The 20,031-nt window shown below is 37.5% G+C and overlaps 1 protein-coding gene and 1 long non-coding RNA gene across 4 annotated transcripts in view; one reads left to right on the top strand and one right to left on the bottom strand.

Moving 5' to 3' along the window:
* adka (adenosine kinase a) overlaps nucleotides 1–20,031 on the bottom strand; it is a 158,125-nt gene that overhangs the window by 77,755 nt on the left and 60,339 nt on the right. The window lies entirely within an intron of this gene.
* LOC127970316 (uncharacterized) lies at nucleotides 2,329–7,773 on the top strand. Its single transcript, XR_008156585.1, has 4 exons — nucleotides 2,329–2,580; nucleotides 3,513–3,669; nucleotides 3,866–3,935; nucleotides 7,441–7,773. It is a non-coding gene; the product is annotated as an uncharacterized LOC127970316 (long non-coding RNA).

Below are 20,031 nucleotides of genomic sequence, written 5' to 3'. Positions count from 1 at the left end.
CGGAGTTATTTTAAAAACACAGTATAGGCCCGGAATAAAGTAGAAAATCTAAAAATGTAAAAATATAGAAAAAGATTGACCTGACACATTCATTTATCTGTATAGTGCAATAGGCAAGCCAACTACAAATTTGGCTTTCATTTATCAGCTTAAATATATCAGCTCATTTTACCTATATGGATAACATTAAAGAGTGACATTTATCAGCTGATACTAATATGACTGCCAATGTAGTAGCCATCTCCCCATATATGTAGACCTCACCATATTTTTTGCCACTGAGATGACTGGCGCTACTGATATAGCATTGAGTTCTGGACTTATAAAAGCTTCTAAATGTACATTGATCCACTATGATGGAGTGAAACTTTAACAAAAACTGATTGAACAATGAAATGAGATACAGGATGTCTGTCTGTAGGCTGTGTTAAACTAGATTACAAGGGGAGCACTAATTCCAGCACCCTGGACGGTGGCTTACCACAAACACTGTGACATTGCCACTTTTATGGGGATGATGAAAAGGTCTTTCTAGGTTTTTAGTGCCGTGGGGTTTAACCTCCGAAGATTTATTAGAGTACACGATGCTACGTTTGCTGCTTTTATTGCAACCTTGCAATGTCTGTTGCTGGGGCCCCTTGTGAATGAGATGCTGTGCCTGAGAGATGACCTGTGTACATGAGAAATTAATCACTCCAGTCTGTAGAGCAATCCTCCACTGTTTACAGTGTGGAAGTGGTTCTGTACTGTGTGTTCAATGTTAGGCTAAAAAGACATAAACATCCTAAAGCTGTTGACGATGCTAATGTTGCAGTGGACACCTCAGGTTCTTTAAAGTCAACGTGAAAACACTTTCACAATCTATTTTACTTTTACGATTTACTTACTATATCCTGTCAATTGAAAGTTTTCTCAGCTGTGCTATACTCTTCCCCATTTCTTAATTAAAGATAAAAATGAACTCCAAGGGATATTCAATGACTTGAATTCTTGTATCCATCTTCTGCTTTGTGCATTTTAATTACTTCTTTGTGGAGTTGTTTGGAGCTTTCACGTTCATGGTGTAAGTCCTGCCACAATATTGACTTGCCAAATTGAACCTTCCAGATGGCGCATTTATACTAAAATCAATTGAAAGCCCTTCATTGCACGCAAGTTATCTCCATTTAACTATTGATGTGTCTTCTAAAACCAAATGGTCGCACATGTGATGGTTTAAAACCGGTGAATACTTCTCAAATTAGTAATTTTGGATTCATACTTGTAGTTGGTTTGGATCAAAGCCAAATTAAATGATAGTCATTCTGTCATCATTTACTCACCCACATGAGTGTATTCCAAACCCACAAGACTGTCATTTTAATGAAACTACACTGAAAGTCCATTGCCATTGCATTCACCCAAAACTTGGACATTTTAAAAAGAATAATGACATACTCTATAATCCGTATGAATAGAGTGAAATGTTCTGAACAGAATAAAATGACAAGAGGGTGAGTAAATTATGACTTTTCATTCTGTAAATGATATATAATCACGTATTAGATTTAATTAAATGCAATTATTTAAGTATATATACATACATACATACATATATATATATATTTTTTTTTTTATTTTTTTTTTTTTTTTTTCTTTGGAGGGGGGGGGTGAACTACCTATAAGTTACTTGATGGTAAACCTTGGGTGAAAAATAATTAATGATGTAAACTGTAAAACACATCTTAACACATACGTGTCAGCATTGCCATTCAAAAGATACACGTATACATCTTTGATGGTTTTTGAGACAGCAGAGCTCCAATGGCAGCTGATTAAGAAGGATGGGGTCGGGGCGGTGCTTCTAATAAGCCTCCAAAAACAGCTTGGCACAGCACACACCTTTGTTCCGACTCACATAATCAAAGCCAGCCAAAAACTGCAGCCAATCAAAGAGGTCTGGTGTGGAAAACCAGTCTATTCGTCTCCATCTACTGCAATAACCCCCTCCTGCTGACAATTACTTTCAAATGGAGATCTAAATAAAAGATGATATGTCCATTAAGACAAAGAGCTATCTGCAGGGTCGCAGGGAGGTCGGTCTGCGGCGGGCGTAAGGGATATTCATGCTCAGTCACATCCCAATTACCCGCCAGCAGCACTGGCAGGGTGTGAGCAAACGTGCGTGAGGGAAGCTTCATTATGGAGGGGGATGAAGTGCTGAAATTAAACAGCAGTGTCTCCCGCTGCGTTGAGCCCCCCGGCCTGGAGCACACAGCCCGGCTCTGACATAATATGGCTGCACATGATCACGTAAGGGAAGACTCTCACGCACTCATACTGTACTGTACACTCAAAAAAATGATTTTTGCTCTTTGTTCAATTTAATTAATTAAAATGAGCACATACAACATAACTCTTTGTAAAAATGGTGTCAACTTAATTATATTTTACATGAACAATGTAATTTTCAAAAAATTAGGTTTACAACATTTTTTTAAATTGAGTCAACAAGAATATTTTTTGTTCGTCTTAACCGGATGCACGTCATCAACGGAAACGGATGCAGATGGATTGTTCAGCAGCGAACATGTGAGATGGGTAAGTGGCCTTTTTTTTTTCTTATCTATCACCGTCCATCTAATTTTATTTAATTAACAAACTAATTAAAATATGCTTTCTTAATATCTTGTTGCATACCAGAAAGTTATTTTTCTATAAGCACTGTATGAAAATAGCTCTTAAGTGTGTCTTTTGTAGCCGATGTTAGGTTTCTGGATTCAGCACGTGGTGCAGACTTTCTTTTTTTCTTTTTTTACTAAAAGTATCAAATAACGTTAAAATGAAGCATCGCATAACAAGAGAGAACAGAAAACCCTTCAGTACCATTAATTAATGTATAAAACCAGGGCCATAAGACACGCCCGATAATTAGAAATGGCCAAATTGTCCCCTAGGATTTTAAATTCTTACTCTGCATTCAGCTGTTGTTAGGTTGACAAAGTTTCAAATGTATATTTTAGGTCTTCCTCATCTATATTTAATTTATTGCTCGTCATTGTTAAAACGATTGAGATGCCAATCAAAGCGCACAGCAGCCAATCGAAGGCTTTAGATTAGTCACGCTTGTTAAGTTCACGTGCTCGTGACTGAATTCACCGCGTTCACGGAGTCTCTCGTCTGAAACAACAAATAGTGTTTTAGCGACGTAAGTATTACATTTCGCTGCTTCAGTAATTGTAAGTGGAGTTTTTGCATTTCTTCTGCTAGCTAGATTATGGTCATGGACCGACATTATGTCTATGTAGGCAGCTAATAACGTTTTGTTTCTCCAAGCGCTTGTTTGTGTAAGTTAATCTTTTTCTGTTACTTGCGATTAATATATCAAGAGGAATAATCGAAAATGATTTCTGTCATAAATAAGTTGTCACCCTGACCCTGTACTAAATATTTAGTTTTCTTTGTAGCACTTTAACCTTTTTTGTCTTTGCTGAATTGCCCATAAACAAGACCTCTGTAACTTATGTCTTCAGATAAATTATGAATTTCATCGGATCACAACCCTTCCTTTACACTCCAAAATTCATGTCCAAACTGGATCTGTTCTCTGATGATCTGCTAAAAGTGTTTACCAAAAAGGGTGGAGTGTTTAGAAAAAAGATTCAAGATGTGATGGTGCCAGTGTCTCAGGTAGTATTTTTTTTTTTCTTCAGTTTTCTTTTTAATTTATTTTTTATTTTTTATATATTGCTTTTTAATACAAGCTATTGATATAGTGCTCTGTAATGCATAATGGCTCAGAGATGTGTATTGAAGGGTGTCAAATGTATGAATATCGGAACTTAAAAAAATGTTTTGTCTGTTTTCTTACAATGCCACCATGGAGACCAAGCAAGAGTGCATTCTCAATGATCTATGCATCTACCTGAATGAAGATGAATATGATGGAGTATTTGGTGAGTATAGAGTCAAAAACTGCTGATGGGTAAAGAGTTAATGTAAATTTTTTTTTTAATTTAAAAATATTGAGTAAATTGTAAAGCTCCGATATGAATTAAATGACTGATGTTAACTTCTCTTTAAACCTTTGTACTCCACACAGCCACTGGTTTAGGTTTACGTGATATCATCCTGTTTGATAAGCACAGTTCTTAATAGTCAATTCGATTCACCTTTATTTATGTAGTACTTTACACAATACACATTGTCAAAGCAGCATAATTAAACAGGAAAATTGTTTGTCGATAATGCATGAGGACAATAACAAACAGACAGTTTTTGTTTTGTTTTTTTTAAGAAAAAGTCAGTTCATTGATTATTCAGTGATGTCATCATCCAGTTCAACTCTCTTCCAATAGTGTCTATGCAATCAGTCAAGCATCCACATTCGCCAAAGGTGGCAGTGGCAAGGAACCAAATCTTAAAGGGATAGTTCACTTTCAAATTAAATTTTGGTATGTTTTAGCTTACCTCAAGAACATCCAAAATGTTCCGCAGTATTTCCCATTTTGATATTTTTAGGTCAAACTGTTCTTGTCTGTGACCCATATAATGGATGTCTATGGTCACCACCTCAAAGAGCATGCACAGAGGAGTCAAAATTAAACAATTCCCCACCGTAAGTACACATTGATGACCTAAGACACGAAACGAGCGGTTTGTGTAAGAAAAAGAACAGTATTTATATCGTTTTTACCTCCTGTACACAACCACGTCCAACTGATGTGAGGGCGCGAGTGCTTCCTGTTGTGTGACGTGTGCGCGCTCTGGCTTAGTCTGCGCAAGCACGGAAAGCACACTCATTGTTTACACTTACTGTCTATGGTTTACACAGAGATTTCCGAAGTGTTAACTTACACTGTGAAGATTTAAACATATTTATACGTACAGGAAATTGCAATGGAAGACGATTTCAATATATCAACAGACAACGTTGAATTTGTCACAGCCATATTTATTTGAACCAGAATACACAGATCAAGTACTCGGGAGCGATCATGGAATCATCCGCTGCGGCAGCACGTCTTCAAGCCTCAGAGACCGAGATCTCTTAAAAATTGGTGGTGTTTTAGTAGCAAGTGTTGTGAGATGCCAACAGAACTGGAGAACATATGTTGTCACGAATGGAACAACTACAAGACGACAACAAGGACATTATCGTATCACACACCAGCCTGACTGAAGATCCTGAGTTTCCTCCGCTGTTGAGCCGCAGCATTTTGCACGTTGCATTTAGTTTGCCATGTATAAACTGGAGGCGACGTCCAATGCCAGAGGGACCCAATGGCATGCTGTCAATAGAGTGAGTAATGTGTTGTGTTTATTGTAATTGCAACGATTATAGGGTGCATTATAAACAAATAATTACAGTTACTGCATTATATTTCAGACAGTGCAGATTGGTGGTGTATTGTGTGGTAAACAATAAACAATGAGTGACGTACACGCGTGAGAGATCGCTTCCGGCGCTTTCCGTGCTTGCCAGAAGCACTCGCACACTCAGATCAGTTGGACGTGGTTGTGTACAGGAGATAAAACCAAAATAAATACTGTTAATTTTCTTACACAAACCGCTCGTTTTGTGTCTTAGGTCATCAATGTGTACATACGATGGGGAATTGTTTAATTTGGACTTCTCTGTGCATGCTCTTTGAGGTGGTGACCATAGACCTCCATTATGTGAGACACAGACAAGAACGGTTTGACCTAAAAATATAAAAATGTAAACTACTTCGAAAACAAAAGACACCTACATCTTGGATGCCCTTAAGTTGAGCTAAAACATACCTAATTTAATTTGAAAGTGAACTATACCTTTAATTAGTGACGGAAATGGAAAATAAACTTTGGGCCTGATGAAAAACAGCAGTTTAATTCCAGGCTTCACGGGGTAGTCGTGGCCTAATGGTTAGAGAGTCGGACTCCCAATCGAAGGGTTGTGAGTTCGAGTCCCGGGCCGGCAGGAATTGTGGGTGGGGGGAGTGCATGTACAATTCTCTCTCCACCTTCAATACCACGACTTAGGTGCCCTTGAGCAAGGCATTGAACCCCCAACTGCTCCCCGGGCGCCGCAGCATAAATGATGCCCACTGCTCCGTGTGTGTGTGTGTGTGTGTGTGTGTGTGCACCTTGGATGGGTTAAAAGCAGAGCACGAATTCTGAGTATGGGTCACCATACTTGGCTGTATGTCACGTCACACTTTAAAGAGCAAAATATATATATATATATATATACCTTTAACATACAAAGTAATTACATTCCGTTTGTTCAGTAATAAAGTAATATATTTTACAAGGCGCTCGTTTAGGTGAATGGCATTGCATCCATCTATGTTGGTTTGAAAATAAAGTGACTAATGATTTTATAGATGAAATTAAAGTACACAAACCTGTTTTTTGGCAAAGATTTGCACCAATTTGGTGGTGCCAAGGACTACGCTGTTCTTAAAAAAATTGAAAAAAAGCTTGTACTCAGTAACTCAACCGTTTTCAGAGAATGAGGGAAGGGTGTGTTGTCAGCAGTTGTTTTAATTGTGCCCAGTTTTGGTTAAAGTTAAGTAATATTGATTTGAAATAAGTATCGGTAGCATTTTATAATAATGGTCCATCAGTTAATGTTAGTTAACTGCATTAGTTAACATGATCTAAGCAAGAACAATCCTTCTACAGCATTTATGAATCTTAGTTTGTTAATTTCAACATTTACTAATGCATTATTCAAATCAAAAGTTGTGCTTGTTAACATTAGTTAATACACTGTGAATTAGCATGAACTAACAATGAATTACTGTATTTTCATTAAGATTAACAAAGATTAATAAATACAGTAATGTATTGTTCATTGTTTGTTCATGTTACTTAATGAATTAACTAACATTAACTAATGGAGATTATTCTAAAGTGTTACCGAAGTATCAATGGCTCTTGAGAATATCTGGATTTTATAAATGTAATTTGTTAATGTCATTAATCTATATGAATTAAAAATTTCAAACAGTCACTGAGTGATAGTTAGAGATTTTAAGGTAGCATAGTTATTCATTGTTGTGATATTGACAGAGGCACTGTATTTTCCATTATAAAGTGGAACACAGTCTGCCAAAGGTGTTGGGTTGTGATCTGGTGACCGAACGCCATAGCATTGTTTTAAGATGGCTCGTGGCGGTTTGAATGTGCTGTGGAAGTGGAGTTGTTCACTAAAAATAACTGTTGTTTCTCTCCAAATATGTGTATTTTCAGTGTCACATATAGCATTTTATTACACTACTGTACCATTATTTATTAATGATTTAGAACTATTCCATTGAGGTCCACAAGTCTAAAATAAGCTGAGTGCACATTTATTAATGTTTGTATTGGGGTTTTCATTTAAAAAAAAAAAGAAACATGCCGTATAATTTTTTTTATATATATATGCCATACATTTACAATTTTTATATATAATTTTTTTTTTTTCCAAAGGATGATGACCCTGCAAGAACCGAAGCGGACATAAAGAAGACCTTTTAGGGATTCTGTGATGAAGGCATGAATTTGCTGATGCAACAGAAGACCCTGAAGATATCTGCATTGTGCTGGAAGATGTGGAGGTGCTCTCTGGTGTTTAGGTAATCTAGCATTGGCTACAGCCATGCTACTTGGACTAATATACTCTTTAAATCTTACTCATCCACAGGAGATCCACTACACTTTTAAGGTGCTCCAAAAAATGATTCTCGAGCTGAACTTGTGTAAATTGTCTGCCAAAGCACAGGCGCAGAAAACAAAACCCTTCACTTGGGTGTGCTGTTTGAGGATCCCTTTGTGAATGCTGTTTTATTTCCTTGTATGCTCATGTGTTTTTGTTGTATCTGAATTTTTGCATGATGAGCAGAGGTGATTAAGTCTCTCAATCACATTTAATCTCATGTATAAGAAAACAAAATAAAATAACATTTTATTATATTCTTATATGCTCATGTTTTATTTGCATTGTCATTTCTTAACTTAGTGAGCATGTTTAATTGCCATATTTGCAGTTTTAAGAAGACACTCAAGGTTAAATGTGCTCATGTTTTAAATACAGATTTTTACTAAATGGACTGACTTTTAACATATTGACGTTCTTCACAGGAGTTGACTATAGGTATACAGTAAATAGGTTTTAATGTAATAGAACATGTATTTCACTTTCATTTGGAAGTAACTGTAGAATCAAGTTAGATAAGTGTAATGATTTAAATTTTTTCTAGTAGGTAGGACAAAAATGTTTGTAGTTGACATTGCATTGTTAGATATAGTAGACATGACCAAATTGAATGTAGTTAACATAGCATTATTTTATATAGTAGGCATGACAAAATTCAGAGTAGTTAACCTGACACAACTTTCTCTATTAGGCATGGCAAAACTTTATCTAGTAGAATGGACCAATTTTCTTTTTGTTGTCTTGACTAAAATAATTTAAGTTTGTACAACAAGATTACTACAAATCATTTCAAACTAATTCGATATTGTTTGGAAAATGTAATTAAATTTCGTGGAAAAGTTTACTCAAATATTTTTAAGTTCGTTCAACAACTTTTTTTTTTGAGTGTACACAAGCATGCATTAGGGTTGTTTGGGGAAGTGAAGAGAAACATGCAAACAAAAACATAAATTATGTAAAGTGCTGACGTTCTCTCAAAATTTGCTGATCGTATGGAAAATACTTTTTTTTTTTTACATTAAGACTACAGCACAGCAGGTAGAGCCAGATTAGGCCATTACAGGAATAAAACAGAAATCAGTACTTGCACACATGCCATAGTAAACAAAATTTTTCCCATATTCCAAAACTGTCCATGCAGCTTGGAGACAAATCTTAAACTTTTTACATTTCTAAAGATCTAAAATATGTTCAATTGTAAATTATTTTTACTAGGTTTAAATTTTGAACTGAATCTATGAAAAGGAAGTGAGACCAGTTCTTATTCCACATCAAAACAAACCTCAAGTCAAGTGTGACTAGTGAGGTATGACTCTTACGAGTCATTTGTTTCAGTGAATCAAACAAATACAATTACACACACTACTTGAGTATAGTGTGTCAGCATAACAGCATGTTATAAAATGAATTAAATGTACACTAACATTTAAAAGTTTGGGGTCATGGAGTTTTATGAAATGTATGGTTCTAATCTGAATTCTGAGCGATTTTGAGATATAGTTTCAAAGTTTTTACACAATATATACTTTGTAGATAGAAACGTTTTGTTTTCTAAATAAAAACCACAATGTAAATAAGTTTAGTAAATAAGTAACTGTTTTCAACATTAAGAATTATAAATGTTTCTGAAGTTCTAAATCAGCAGATTAGAATGATTTCTGAAGGATCATGTGACACTGAAGACTGGAGTAATGATGCTGAAAATTCAGCTTCACCATCACAGAAATAAATCATATTTGTAAAATATATTTAAACAAGCAGAATATAATATTTAGCAATTTTACCATTTTATTGTATTTGGGACCTTGCTAAGCATAAGAGACTTCTTTCAAAAACAATCTTATTTTAACCTAGTGGATATGACCACACTTATTTAATCTCTTTGGAACGGTTATTCAATGTATAGTTAATAATACTAATATATATATATACTAATATATACTAATATAATATATATATATAAATCCTACCATTTAACAAGGATAATGTTTCTTCTTCAAAAGTTCCAAAATGAAACACAGAACCAGAATGATTAATTTCTTAATTTCCATGTCTAATTATGACCCATATGATATTTGAAATGTCTGAAGAATTAATTATTACAGATGTGAGGTGACCCAGCACGTATCCCTGCATCCACCAGCTGCCTCTCCTCTCTGTCACATGCTTGCTGCAGTTATCCTTCATTTGCCAGAGGACAATCAGTGTCTGTTGACAGCCCCAACACATAGCTGCCGAAACACTGGGCTCCATAACAGAAGCCCACCAGGTTCTGATGTATCAAAGCACATAAAAAAAAAAATAAAAAAAAAAAAATTAAAAAAACCTAAGAGCCTAGAGTGAAGTGATCTGTTTCATAATCACGTCTTCTCTTTTGATCTATACCACAAAGAGGCCGACTACTAACCACAGCAGAGCTGTAAAATCTCAACAAACTGCACTAATTCAGGTGAAAGAGCGACATAACCTAATTTTGAACTATAATCGTTAGAAAAACCCGACGTACCTCATGCCAGGGGCTTAAAAAGGAAGTCTGAACACAATGCCTGATTAGGGTTGACTATTTGGCAGAGCTACGGAAAGGCAAAATTAGATTAATTTGCTTTTGACACACTGTAATAATCTAATAGCATTTAGCTCAGTGAACCCAGGCTTAAACAATGGCGGTGAATGCTCTTTAACCTGAAACTCAGCCAGAACCAGCTCCAGAACCCAGCCAACACGTCTCAGGATTAAAAGCCCTCTGTAACCTGATGGATGCAACTCCAATTACAAGTGTATCAAACTGACAAAAACCGCAGCATGGCTATTTATAGACCGAACCGAAATAGACAGCCAGCACTAGCCTCCCAAAAGTGGTCATGAGGCAATCTGGCCTATACAAGCCAGCCTAGTCGAGCGATTCTTCCGCCGAATGTTGACGCATACCCTCTGTGCGCTGACGTGGGCCGCTGGATGTGACTGATGCGTGTTGTGTGTTTGCGTGTCAGTTTTGAAGCTAAATGAAAGCAGCACTTGACAGAGAAGAGAGAATGATGTGAGCAGAAAGTGGGAGAGAAATGAAAATGAGTCATATCTCTAAGGACGCAGACAGAGAGGAGAGCTGTGCACAGGCACGGCTGTCACTGGCCGCAGACACATGAATAAATAAAGGCATTATAATGAAGACAACTTGCCGTCTGCCCATCAGAGCCTGCCCAGCCTGGCACCAAAGCTCAGGAGGGAGAGAGAGAGAAAGAGAGGAGCAAACGAATTAAAAAAAAAAATACGAAAGAGCGAGAGACAGGATGAGACAGGAGAGGAAGAGAGTGCGGCCCATCACTGTGATTGACAATGATGAGCACTGTCTGCTTCTGTTAAATCAGTCATCGCTATAGGACTCAAGTCTCGGCTCTCTCAATAGGCTAACAAGCACAGGACTTCAGCGTTTCTATCAGCCGCTTACTCTCGCGTCCCCCCGCGGAGCAAAACATCTGGTCAGTTTCTCTTATCTGCTTTATTTCACGCTCAGGTGGCTTAGTGAGGTGTTGTGTGCCATTTCCCCTGCGTGCCCCCTGCCAATGGTGTCATATTTGGACTGCTGTCTGTGACATTCTCTTTCACACCTCCCACCGCTGGGCTGCTTCCATGTGACATCCTCACCATAGCGACAGGGCCGGAGGAGGAAGAAAGCCGGTGACTCGCCGAGGGATGATCAGATGCGTACGGACCTGTTAGGAGACTTCATCGCTCTGTTCAGACTAGGCATAGGTCAGGCTGGTTGAGTCATTCAAGAACCGACTAGTCGATTAGTGACTGACTAGTGATTCTTTTTTTTTACTGTATATCTGGAAGAAAAAAAAAGACACTAACATAGCTGGTATAAACCAGTTTTGGTTAAACTACTTTAAATTATGATTGTAACTCAACAAGAAAAAAGTGCTTAAACTATGGTAGTCATGCTACAAACAAAACTATCCTATACTAAAGCTATTAAGAATGCAATATCTTTTAACACACAACTATCCAATTAAAATACGTATAATTTAATTAGTGTCAAATTTTCTGGAACAAATCGAATCAGATAAAGCAACCAAAAATACACAAAACCAAAATGATGATTTTTTTATTTATTTGTAAGAACTTCCTGAACAAACTTTTTCACTAGAATGAATTAAACATCTAACATTTCATATGAGAGGAAAGACCAAATGAGTTTTAGAATAAACCCATTAACTAGAATGACTCCTACTTTCTACATTACATTTTTATATTATGTAAAATTTAATTGGGCCATAGTTTTCTGGGATAAAAACAACAAAAAGTTCAAAACATTTACACTAAATGCAACTAGAGGAAAAAATAAAAACACTTTATGAAACTATTACTAACAGTGATAAATGAAATATTACACTATAAAACACACCTAAAATAGAGGGATATGAATCAATGATAAAACTTTTTGATACTGTTTATTTACAAGAACTGTCTGAACGAACCAATTCAGTAAAATGAATCAAACATTGAAATGTATCAAATGAGAAAAGAACAGTTTAGAATGACGGCCTCATTAGTATCAACAGGATTTCCTAAATAAAACCAGGGTTTGAAATTAACTTTCTCACTCACCAGCCAATTTGGCTAAACATTTAAAAGTTACCGGCCATTCATAACTTCTATCCAAAAACAATTAAACCAAAACATTTAAATAAATACATAAAGAGGCCAGGGGCAAACCAAAAGTGAGGTGACTGATCCTGCTCTGCTTTAATGCACGGCTGGCAGATGCACCGGGGAGTTTTGTATAGGCTGTAATTTAAAAAGATAACCTAATACAGGGTCTCCCTCACTTCGGTGATCGTCCCACTACTGGACCTCCTCACCGGGCCTGCGTTCCACTGTGCATACTATCAAACCAGAATTGTATGTGACATTAGTAATTTCGCAGATTTGGTTTACATAAACTTCAAGAAATTAATTAGTGAACAATTTAGGAAAAGTAACCTGCCTAATTGGCAAGTGATTTGACAGCGTTACCACCACAGCTGATTTTTACCCACATTTGGCAGGTGTTAATCTCAAACCCTGAGGAAAAGGAAGGAAGGAAGGAAGGAATTTCAGATAGAACGAATAATGGACGGAGGGATGGATGGAGCGAGGGCTTTCTAGAGACCCACTGACTAGTTGTTTTTGAAAATATCACATTTTGCACATCCCTCCCTTCTCCAGATAAACACAACAGTTCTGGCTACAAGTAGAACATACAGATCTCATCTTTTCCCAACCACAGCCAGGGGAGCAACATAAACACGCAGCCACGCTTCCCTGTAATCCCAAGCATTTCTGCACCATCTAATTTTCTCAGAGTGTAGGCAGACAGAGATGGAGGGGGAAAGTGAGAGGGAAAAAAATGTCTCATTACATAAGCTGCTTGTGCGACTGCAGTGCCCACACCATCCCAATAAGTGGCAGTTTTAGAGCAATCTAACGTAACAATCAAGGGACACACACACACACATGCAGGCACAAAGCTGCTGGGTAATGTGCAGGAATGCAGGCTGCTTTCATTCTGGGTCTGACTGCTTGTTCAGAACCAGAGTTTCACCATCCTCTCCCTGCAGGTCTCTGTTAATATCGGGTTCTGAACTGAATTATGATTGTGTCATCATGACACCCATATAAGCAATGAATACTGCAGGCAACTGTAGCACAATAAATGTCTGAAACATATTCAGCACATGCTAAATAAAGTTCTGCAACTGGAAAGAAAAAAAGTTTTATTTTTCCTCTTTCAGCAACAACAATAATTTTACATGTAATTATTTTTATATTACTTTATTTTTTGATTTTGGGTTCTTTGAATTTACAGTAATAAACAGTAGTACAGTACTGGTTTAATATAAACAGAGGCAAAACTGCAAACACTTACTGACAGCAACTTTACCAGCGGTGAGATCGGGGCAATCATAACACATAAACATTTTATGCATTTTATGATTTTAGCACATAAAATGCATAAAAATTATTTCAAAGTATCTTTTGAAGACTCTTCTTAAAATTATAAATTCAATATCAATATAACAATACAGTAAATTATAGGTCCCACTCAGACTTTAGCTAGACAGCTAAAATAACAGTAATATTCAAACACAAAAATATATTTTTTACTTTGTGTGCTCTTGATTGAGATAATAGTTGGGGAATCTTGTATGAAATATTAAACAAATATTTATTAAAGTATAATATTACTACCATTAACTGCTCCCAAAATCAGGGGAAAACATGGACTTCATTGAATTTTAATATTAAACTCAACTTTATGATTTATTATCTCCCACCATAAAGGTTATCAATAATGTAATTACACTGGTACATGTAAACATTTCTTATACCAAAAAGGTTGATTTGTAGCAGTCTGCTCTGAGAACAGAAACAACCCAACCCCTAAATAATATACAGCTAAATAACAATATAGGAAACAGGTGGCAAGTCTGATATAGCATGTTCAGTCAGGGCAAAAACTCCGACCAACAGCAAAATAAGCCATCAGGGGTAACGCACTGATCCAACAAACTCTGACAGACTTGTTTGTTGGTGTTTGTTGCCGATTGTCTGTGCAGTGTGCATTTGGACTTTACTGTTTTTCTTGTGTTTATGTACTTTAGGTTTTATTATAAATACTCAGCAGATTAAAAAATATAATGCAGTAGAAACAAAGAGCTTAATCCGGTTTCTGTGGAGAGCAGCAGCCATAGAAAATGCATTATATGCTAATAAGTTCACTCTAGACCAGGCGCATTTCCACTGTCACTTCCGGGGCTTGCTATTTCGTCACAAAAAAAACTTTTTTTTTTGTGACGAAATAGCAAGCCCCGGAGTATTTATAAAAAAAACTTTTTTTTTTGTGCTTCCTCTGGGCCAGCCGCCCCGGGTTATTTGTGACGAAAACCTTGGGCCAAAGTGGGCCAGCTGGGGCTACAGGAGTGGTTATGAAAAAGGTAGAGTTTCTCCGCATCTGGAGAGCATCGGCACCGCACATCATTTCAGAAAGCTAACCGCTATAACACCAGCATTAAAAACTTTCTAAAATAAGTTGAGCTCAAAACTCTCTGTTAGTCAGCAGCGAGTGTTTGAAATAACTTAATTCAGGAGCTTTAAAAATAAAATAAAAAATTATATATATATATATATATATATATATATATATATATATATATATATATATATATATATATATATATATATATAAATAAGCAGGCTATGTTCATAATGCTTTATTTCTGCATGTGTGGCCAATTTTCAATCTTGATAAATTATTTCATTATGATCAATGTATCACTTATTATAGTAAAACAACTGATGCTTTTGGATTTAAATATTTTACAAAGCATGCAAACAAATGGCCACTTTTATCATGTTCATTTTGTGATGGCACTAGTTCCAGTGACTTATTTCTTATTAATTTCTGATAACTCCTCTTTGATGGGGTTGCATGACGTTGTTCCTGAGAGGCATGTAAACGGTGGGTTTTATTGAATCGCAACGGATTATCTGCCCCAAGCGTGGAAACGCAGCGCTATTTTGGCCTCTGTGCTACAGGTCCGAGGCTATTAGCCCCGTCTGGCCCATTTAATGCACTGACACGACAGTGGAAAAGTGGCTATTGAATACAGAACTGGAGTCCACACCAACAGTTTCCCAAAACACCATTTTCAAGTGGACTTGAGTGCGGTTCTCTGGTGATGTAAGAGAGCAACTTTCAAACCAACCAAACAAACCAAAGCCAGGCCTTCACCAAAAGCCCCAGTGTGAAAGCATCCTCAGAGAGGAAAAAGCAGGTCTCTGTGAGAGCCTGTGAACGCCACTTCCCCTCTTGGCCAGGGCGGCAGCCTCCAGTGTGACAGTACGGTGTCGTGTTTCGGACAAGGGCTTGGGAGAGAGAATGGAGTTAGTTTACCAGTGTCTTTGAACACTGCGGTAGCACAGTGTAAATGACACCATCCGGTCTGACTCTCTCCTTTTCTATGCAACTCACACACACACATACTTGTAGGGAACCACCCAGTGCTATCAGCTGAGAGATCAGATGAGAGGCACCAACGGAGGCCCATTTCCCAGAGTAACCTTTCAGACGTGGCAGAACAGACTGCATCAAGGCCATGTAGAGTTTATCTGACAAACATACTGGTTTTCCCTACCCAACTGGTTAAACATACAGTACAGGCCTCTGTTGTTTAGTGCTGGAGAGGCCTGCTGAATAATTCATAGGACAAACAAGCCATGCTGCAGGGGCTGATGCACAATGATCTGTCACAATGGACTCTTTCTACTGGGTGTCCTGCAAGTTGGCGCTCTCGACGGGAGCATAGTCTGGGTGGTGTACGTGGGAGACTCGTTTCTCTCGATCTCTCGTTAATATGAGAGCGAGAGGTTGTGAAACCCACCGGTCAATTTATGGTTAGAGTTTATCTGGTCGTAAAATGGTGCTTTGCGCTTCTTGGTCCAAGACCATGACGCATGGGAGGCTAATCCTGTCTGCAGGGTGAGGGGGGAAGAAAGGGGAGAGAGTGTGAGAGCGCGACAGAAGCTTCCCCCTGCCCAGACGGCGCTGCAGGTGAATTGGTTTTGCTCCTGAACCTTGGGTTGACACTATGCTTTGATCTCGAGCACATGCCGGACGCCCATAGGGAAAAGATCAGTGGTATACTGGGACGTGGTGCTATAGAAACCAAGAAGTGGGGTGGGGGGGTGAGAAACAGGGAAGAGTTAAATGGAGAGGTGAATGAGAAAGTGTACGTGTCTTAAAGGGATAGTTTAACACAAAAATGAAAACTTCATGATTGGTTGCTCACACCTTTACCTCATTCTAATGTGCATAAGGATTATGAAATAATGTACTGAAATTTTCACAATATTATTATTTTATGGCAAAATTAAATAAAACGCATAGTATTAGCAACATTTTAGCATTGATCCCCACAGTGTGATGTGTATTTATGCTTGTGTCATGTTTTTGTGTCATTAATGCTGCAGCATGATCAAGATCACTCTCTAACTGGGATGTGTTTGTGTCTGCATCAAACTGGATGTTAACTGACAGCAAATGAACTCCCATAAAAAGGTTTCAAGAAATGTTTGTGCATGAAGGTATTAGTGGCTCGAGGCTTGAACACCAAAGAGATTCATTGAGCTCCTGTTTGTCTTTCCCAAGCCCTGCAGCTTGATTCTGAAACAGAAGTCCAGGAGCCACTCTTGTGCAATTCATGGCGTGTTAATAAACTCCCGTCTGACAAGGCTGTTCATTGCTCTGTTGCTTTGTGTTCTTTTATCGGCCCAAATTGACCCCCCCCCCTCGCCCTCCTCTGAGAAAGAAAGAGCCTTTCAAAAGCTGCAGGCAGTGCTCCATTCAAACTGAGCTACGGGATCAGAGGCATTGCTGAGTGACCTTTGACCCCACAGTGCTGCAAGGGTTTGCAAAGCAACAAAAGCCAGTTTTACACCCCTCACAGCCTGACAAGAACATGACAGGAAATTATCAATTTATCCAAAGAATGAAAACAAGGCAGGAAAAAACTGGAGACCAGATTTAATTAATGCATTTCAATCTTTTAATGCAAAGATGAATATGAGTCCTGTTTATTTTGTTCACCATTGATACTTGCCTAACTGAAAGCTGAATTGAGAAAAAAGGACCTTGGATGTCTTTATGCTGTACAGGTAGTGACAAGCATACAGGTGTGTGTGTGTGTGCGTGTGTGTGTATATACACACACACACACACACGTTGACTAGTGCTATATGCTGTATTAACAAAAACATAAATGGCATTAATACAAACACTAACACTGACAAGCTATGCAATATCGCTTATAATCAAATGTGTTTCATCTAATGAATGCTATATAGCATAGCTTGTCAGTGATCTACGGCTCTGCGTATTAAATGCACCTAATGCAACAAATTTCCATCTTAAAGCATGTGATGGAGATTAACCAGTACTATTGATCACAGAACCGGCTTTACTGATGAGATGCACATGACAATCACATACGATTTATCGTGCAGCCCTTGTTTGTTGATCACAAAGTACAAAGTAGATGAGGAAATTAGGATGCCGGGTGTTTTCAGAGCACCACCATTACTGTCTAAAGTGCGTGGAATGGTGCGGTGCGATTGGTTGAGTGGCTATATTGCATTCTGCAAAAAAGGGAGACTGGCATTTGTCACAGTTTGGAAAAAAAAGGGGGAAAACATGAACTAATAACCCTGTGAATAATCAAATTTTGCGTAAAATTTAAACTTGACAATTTTGAGAACTTCAAAATATAAAGTGGACAAGGTTACAACAGTTTTTTTTATATTTAGTATACTTAACATTAATAAATGCAAGGAACACTCAGAGGAAAGTGTGTGAATGTGGAACAATAAAGAGCTGAGCAGCTACAACATTAAGGAATGACTAGCAGCTGTGTGTATGCGATTACATGTCTCTGCTGTGAGCAACATAATCTCACCCCCCACTCGACCCCCCCTGCCAGGCCTGGAAACATCTGTGGGAGTTTAATAGAGAGCAGCAAGACTTGTATCTAGCGGCTGAGATGACTGTTTGAGACATGAGCGAGCATGGACTGTCTGATTTACGAGACCGATAGCACTCCAGATTCCTCACTCCACTACAGCAGAGCCGACCCAACTCTTCTTTATTAATCTCCATAAATACTGGGCTGATAAATAAAACAGCCCACTCTGGTGAAAAATAAGGGTGTCTGTACCAAACCATAAAGCAAGCGGTCTCAACTGCCCCCTTTGTGTGCGACAGTATGGGCAGAGCTTGCAAACTGCAGGCCCTGATGCTATGAACTATGATTACAATGTGACACGGGACAGTTTCTAAGTGCCATATTAATAGTAGATATCATTATATTATTATTTCAAACTAAATTCAACCTACATTTTTTATATTACAAATTGTTTTAATATTGGCTATTATGTGATAATCTAGTAAAATGAAAAAGTGAACAACCAAAAGGAAGGATTTTCTTCAGTTCCAACCAGGGTTGGTCAAATTCAAATATTAAAGGGGGGGTGAAATGCTATTTCATGCATACTGAGTTTTTTACACTGTTAAAGAGTTGCTAAACATGGACAAAGATTCAAAAATTAAGTTGTACGTTTGAAGGAGTATTTCTGTTCCAAAAATACTCCTTCCGGTTTGTCACAAGTTTCGGAAAGTTTTTTTCGAGTATGGCTCTGTGTGACATTAGATGGAGAGGAATTTCCTTATATGGGTCCTAAGCAGTGTTGTGTAAGTTACTCAAAAAAAGTAATCCACTACAAATTACTAATTACTGCTCTAAAATTGTAATTTGATTACATTACTGATTACTGCATGTAAAAAGTAATCAGATTACTAATTACTTTACTTTCAAGTTACTTTGAAAACCTATTAAACCTACAAGGAAAAAAACTACAAACAAAGTGAAACTCAGTTCTTTCCGTAATTTAATATTGACTGAAAAATATTACAGAAATATGAAAACAGCAACTTGAATTAAAAATCCAATGCATTTCTATAACTTAACATTCTTAACATAAACTTGCCTATATGAAAACTGTAGTCTTTTTAAATGTATCTACATTATGTCTTAACTACATATGGGCTGTCATTCCATGGAAGCTTCTATTCCAGATGTCTGCGGTTGTGGAGACATATTCCAAACGCTCGAATGTTTTTTTAAGTTCATACTCCATATCCGTATAGGGCTGTCACTTTTCGTTCGAAAATCGATTGCACAATCGATCGGACCAACCAAAAAAAGTTTCAAAAATGAAAATAGGGAATCAGTTTTGACCAAACTATTAATTTTAAAATAATTAAACAATTAAAAAAATACAGATGTAAAAAAACTCGTGTTGGGGCTTAATTTATATCATCTTACGCTGGCTCGGGCTTGCGCTCCGGTTTGTGAGGGGGAGACCGGGAATGGTTGTAACACGGGGAGAGTTGTAACACTACCAATTCCATGAATCAGGGGCAAGATAGGAGTCATGTGACAATTTCAGTTTCATCAGGCTTCCTTTACAATCCCACATGGAGGTTTTCCAGTCTGTGTTGCTATCTCTCCTTAAGCTACAGCAGAAAATCTAATTCTGAGGTCAGAAAGTAAAAAAAATTAACAAGATAATATTTTGTTTAGTACTTCTACCGTTGTAGATAATGTTGTATGAGTTATATCAGGTCAAACTGTAGTTTCTCTAGTAAAGAATGGTGTATCAACCTTCTGCCAATTTCAAAGCACCATGCTAATACAGCTTGCTAAACAATGGGTGACAGTGAAGGGGTAGGTTGTAACACGTGTTTTGAAAGTGTTACAACCATCCCCTTA

Source organism: Carassius gibelio, chromosome B13 (genome assembly GCF_023724105.1).
Source record: "Carassius gibelio isolate Cgi1373 ecotype wild population from Czech Republic chromosome B13, carGib1.2-hapl.c, whole genome shotgun sequence".
Taxonomy (NCBI): Eukaryota; Metazoa; Chordata; class Actinopteri; order Cypriniformes; family Cyprinidae; genus Carassius; species Carassius gibelio.
The sequence above is the reverse complement of the archived record's forward strand: the minus strand, read 5'-3'. Positions and strand labels throughout refer to the sequence as shown.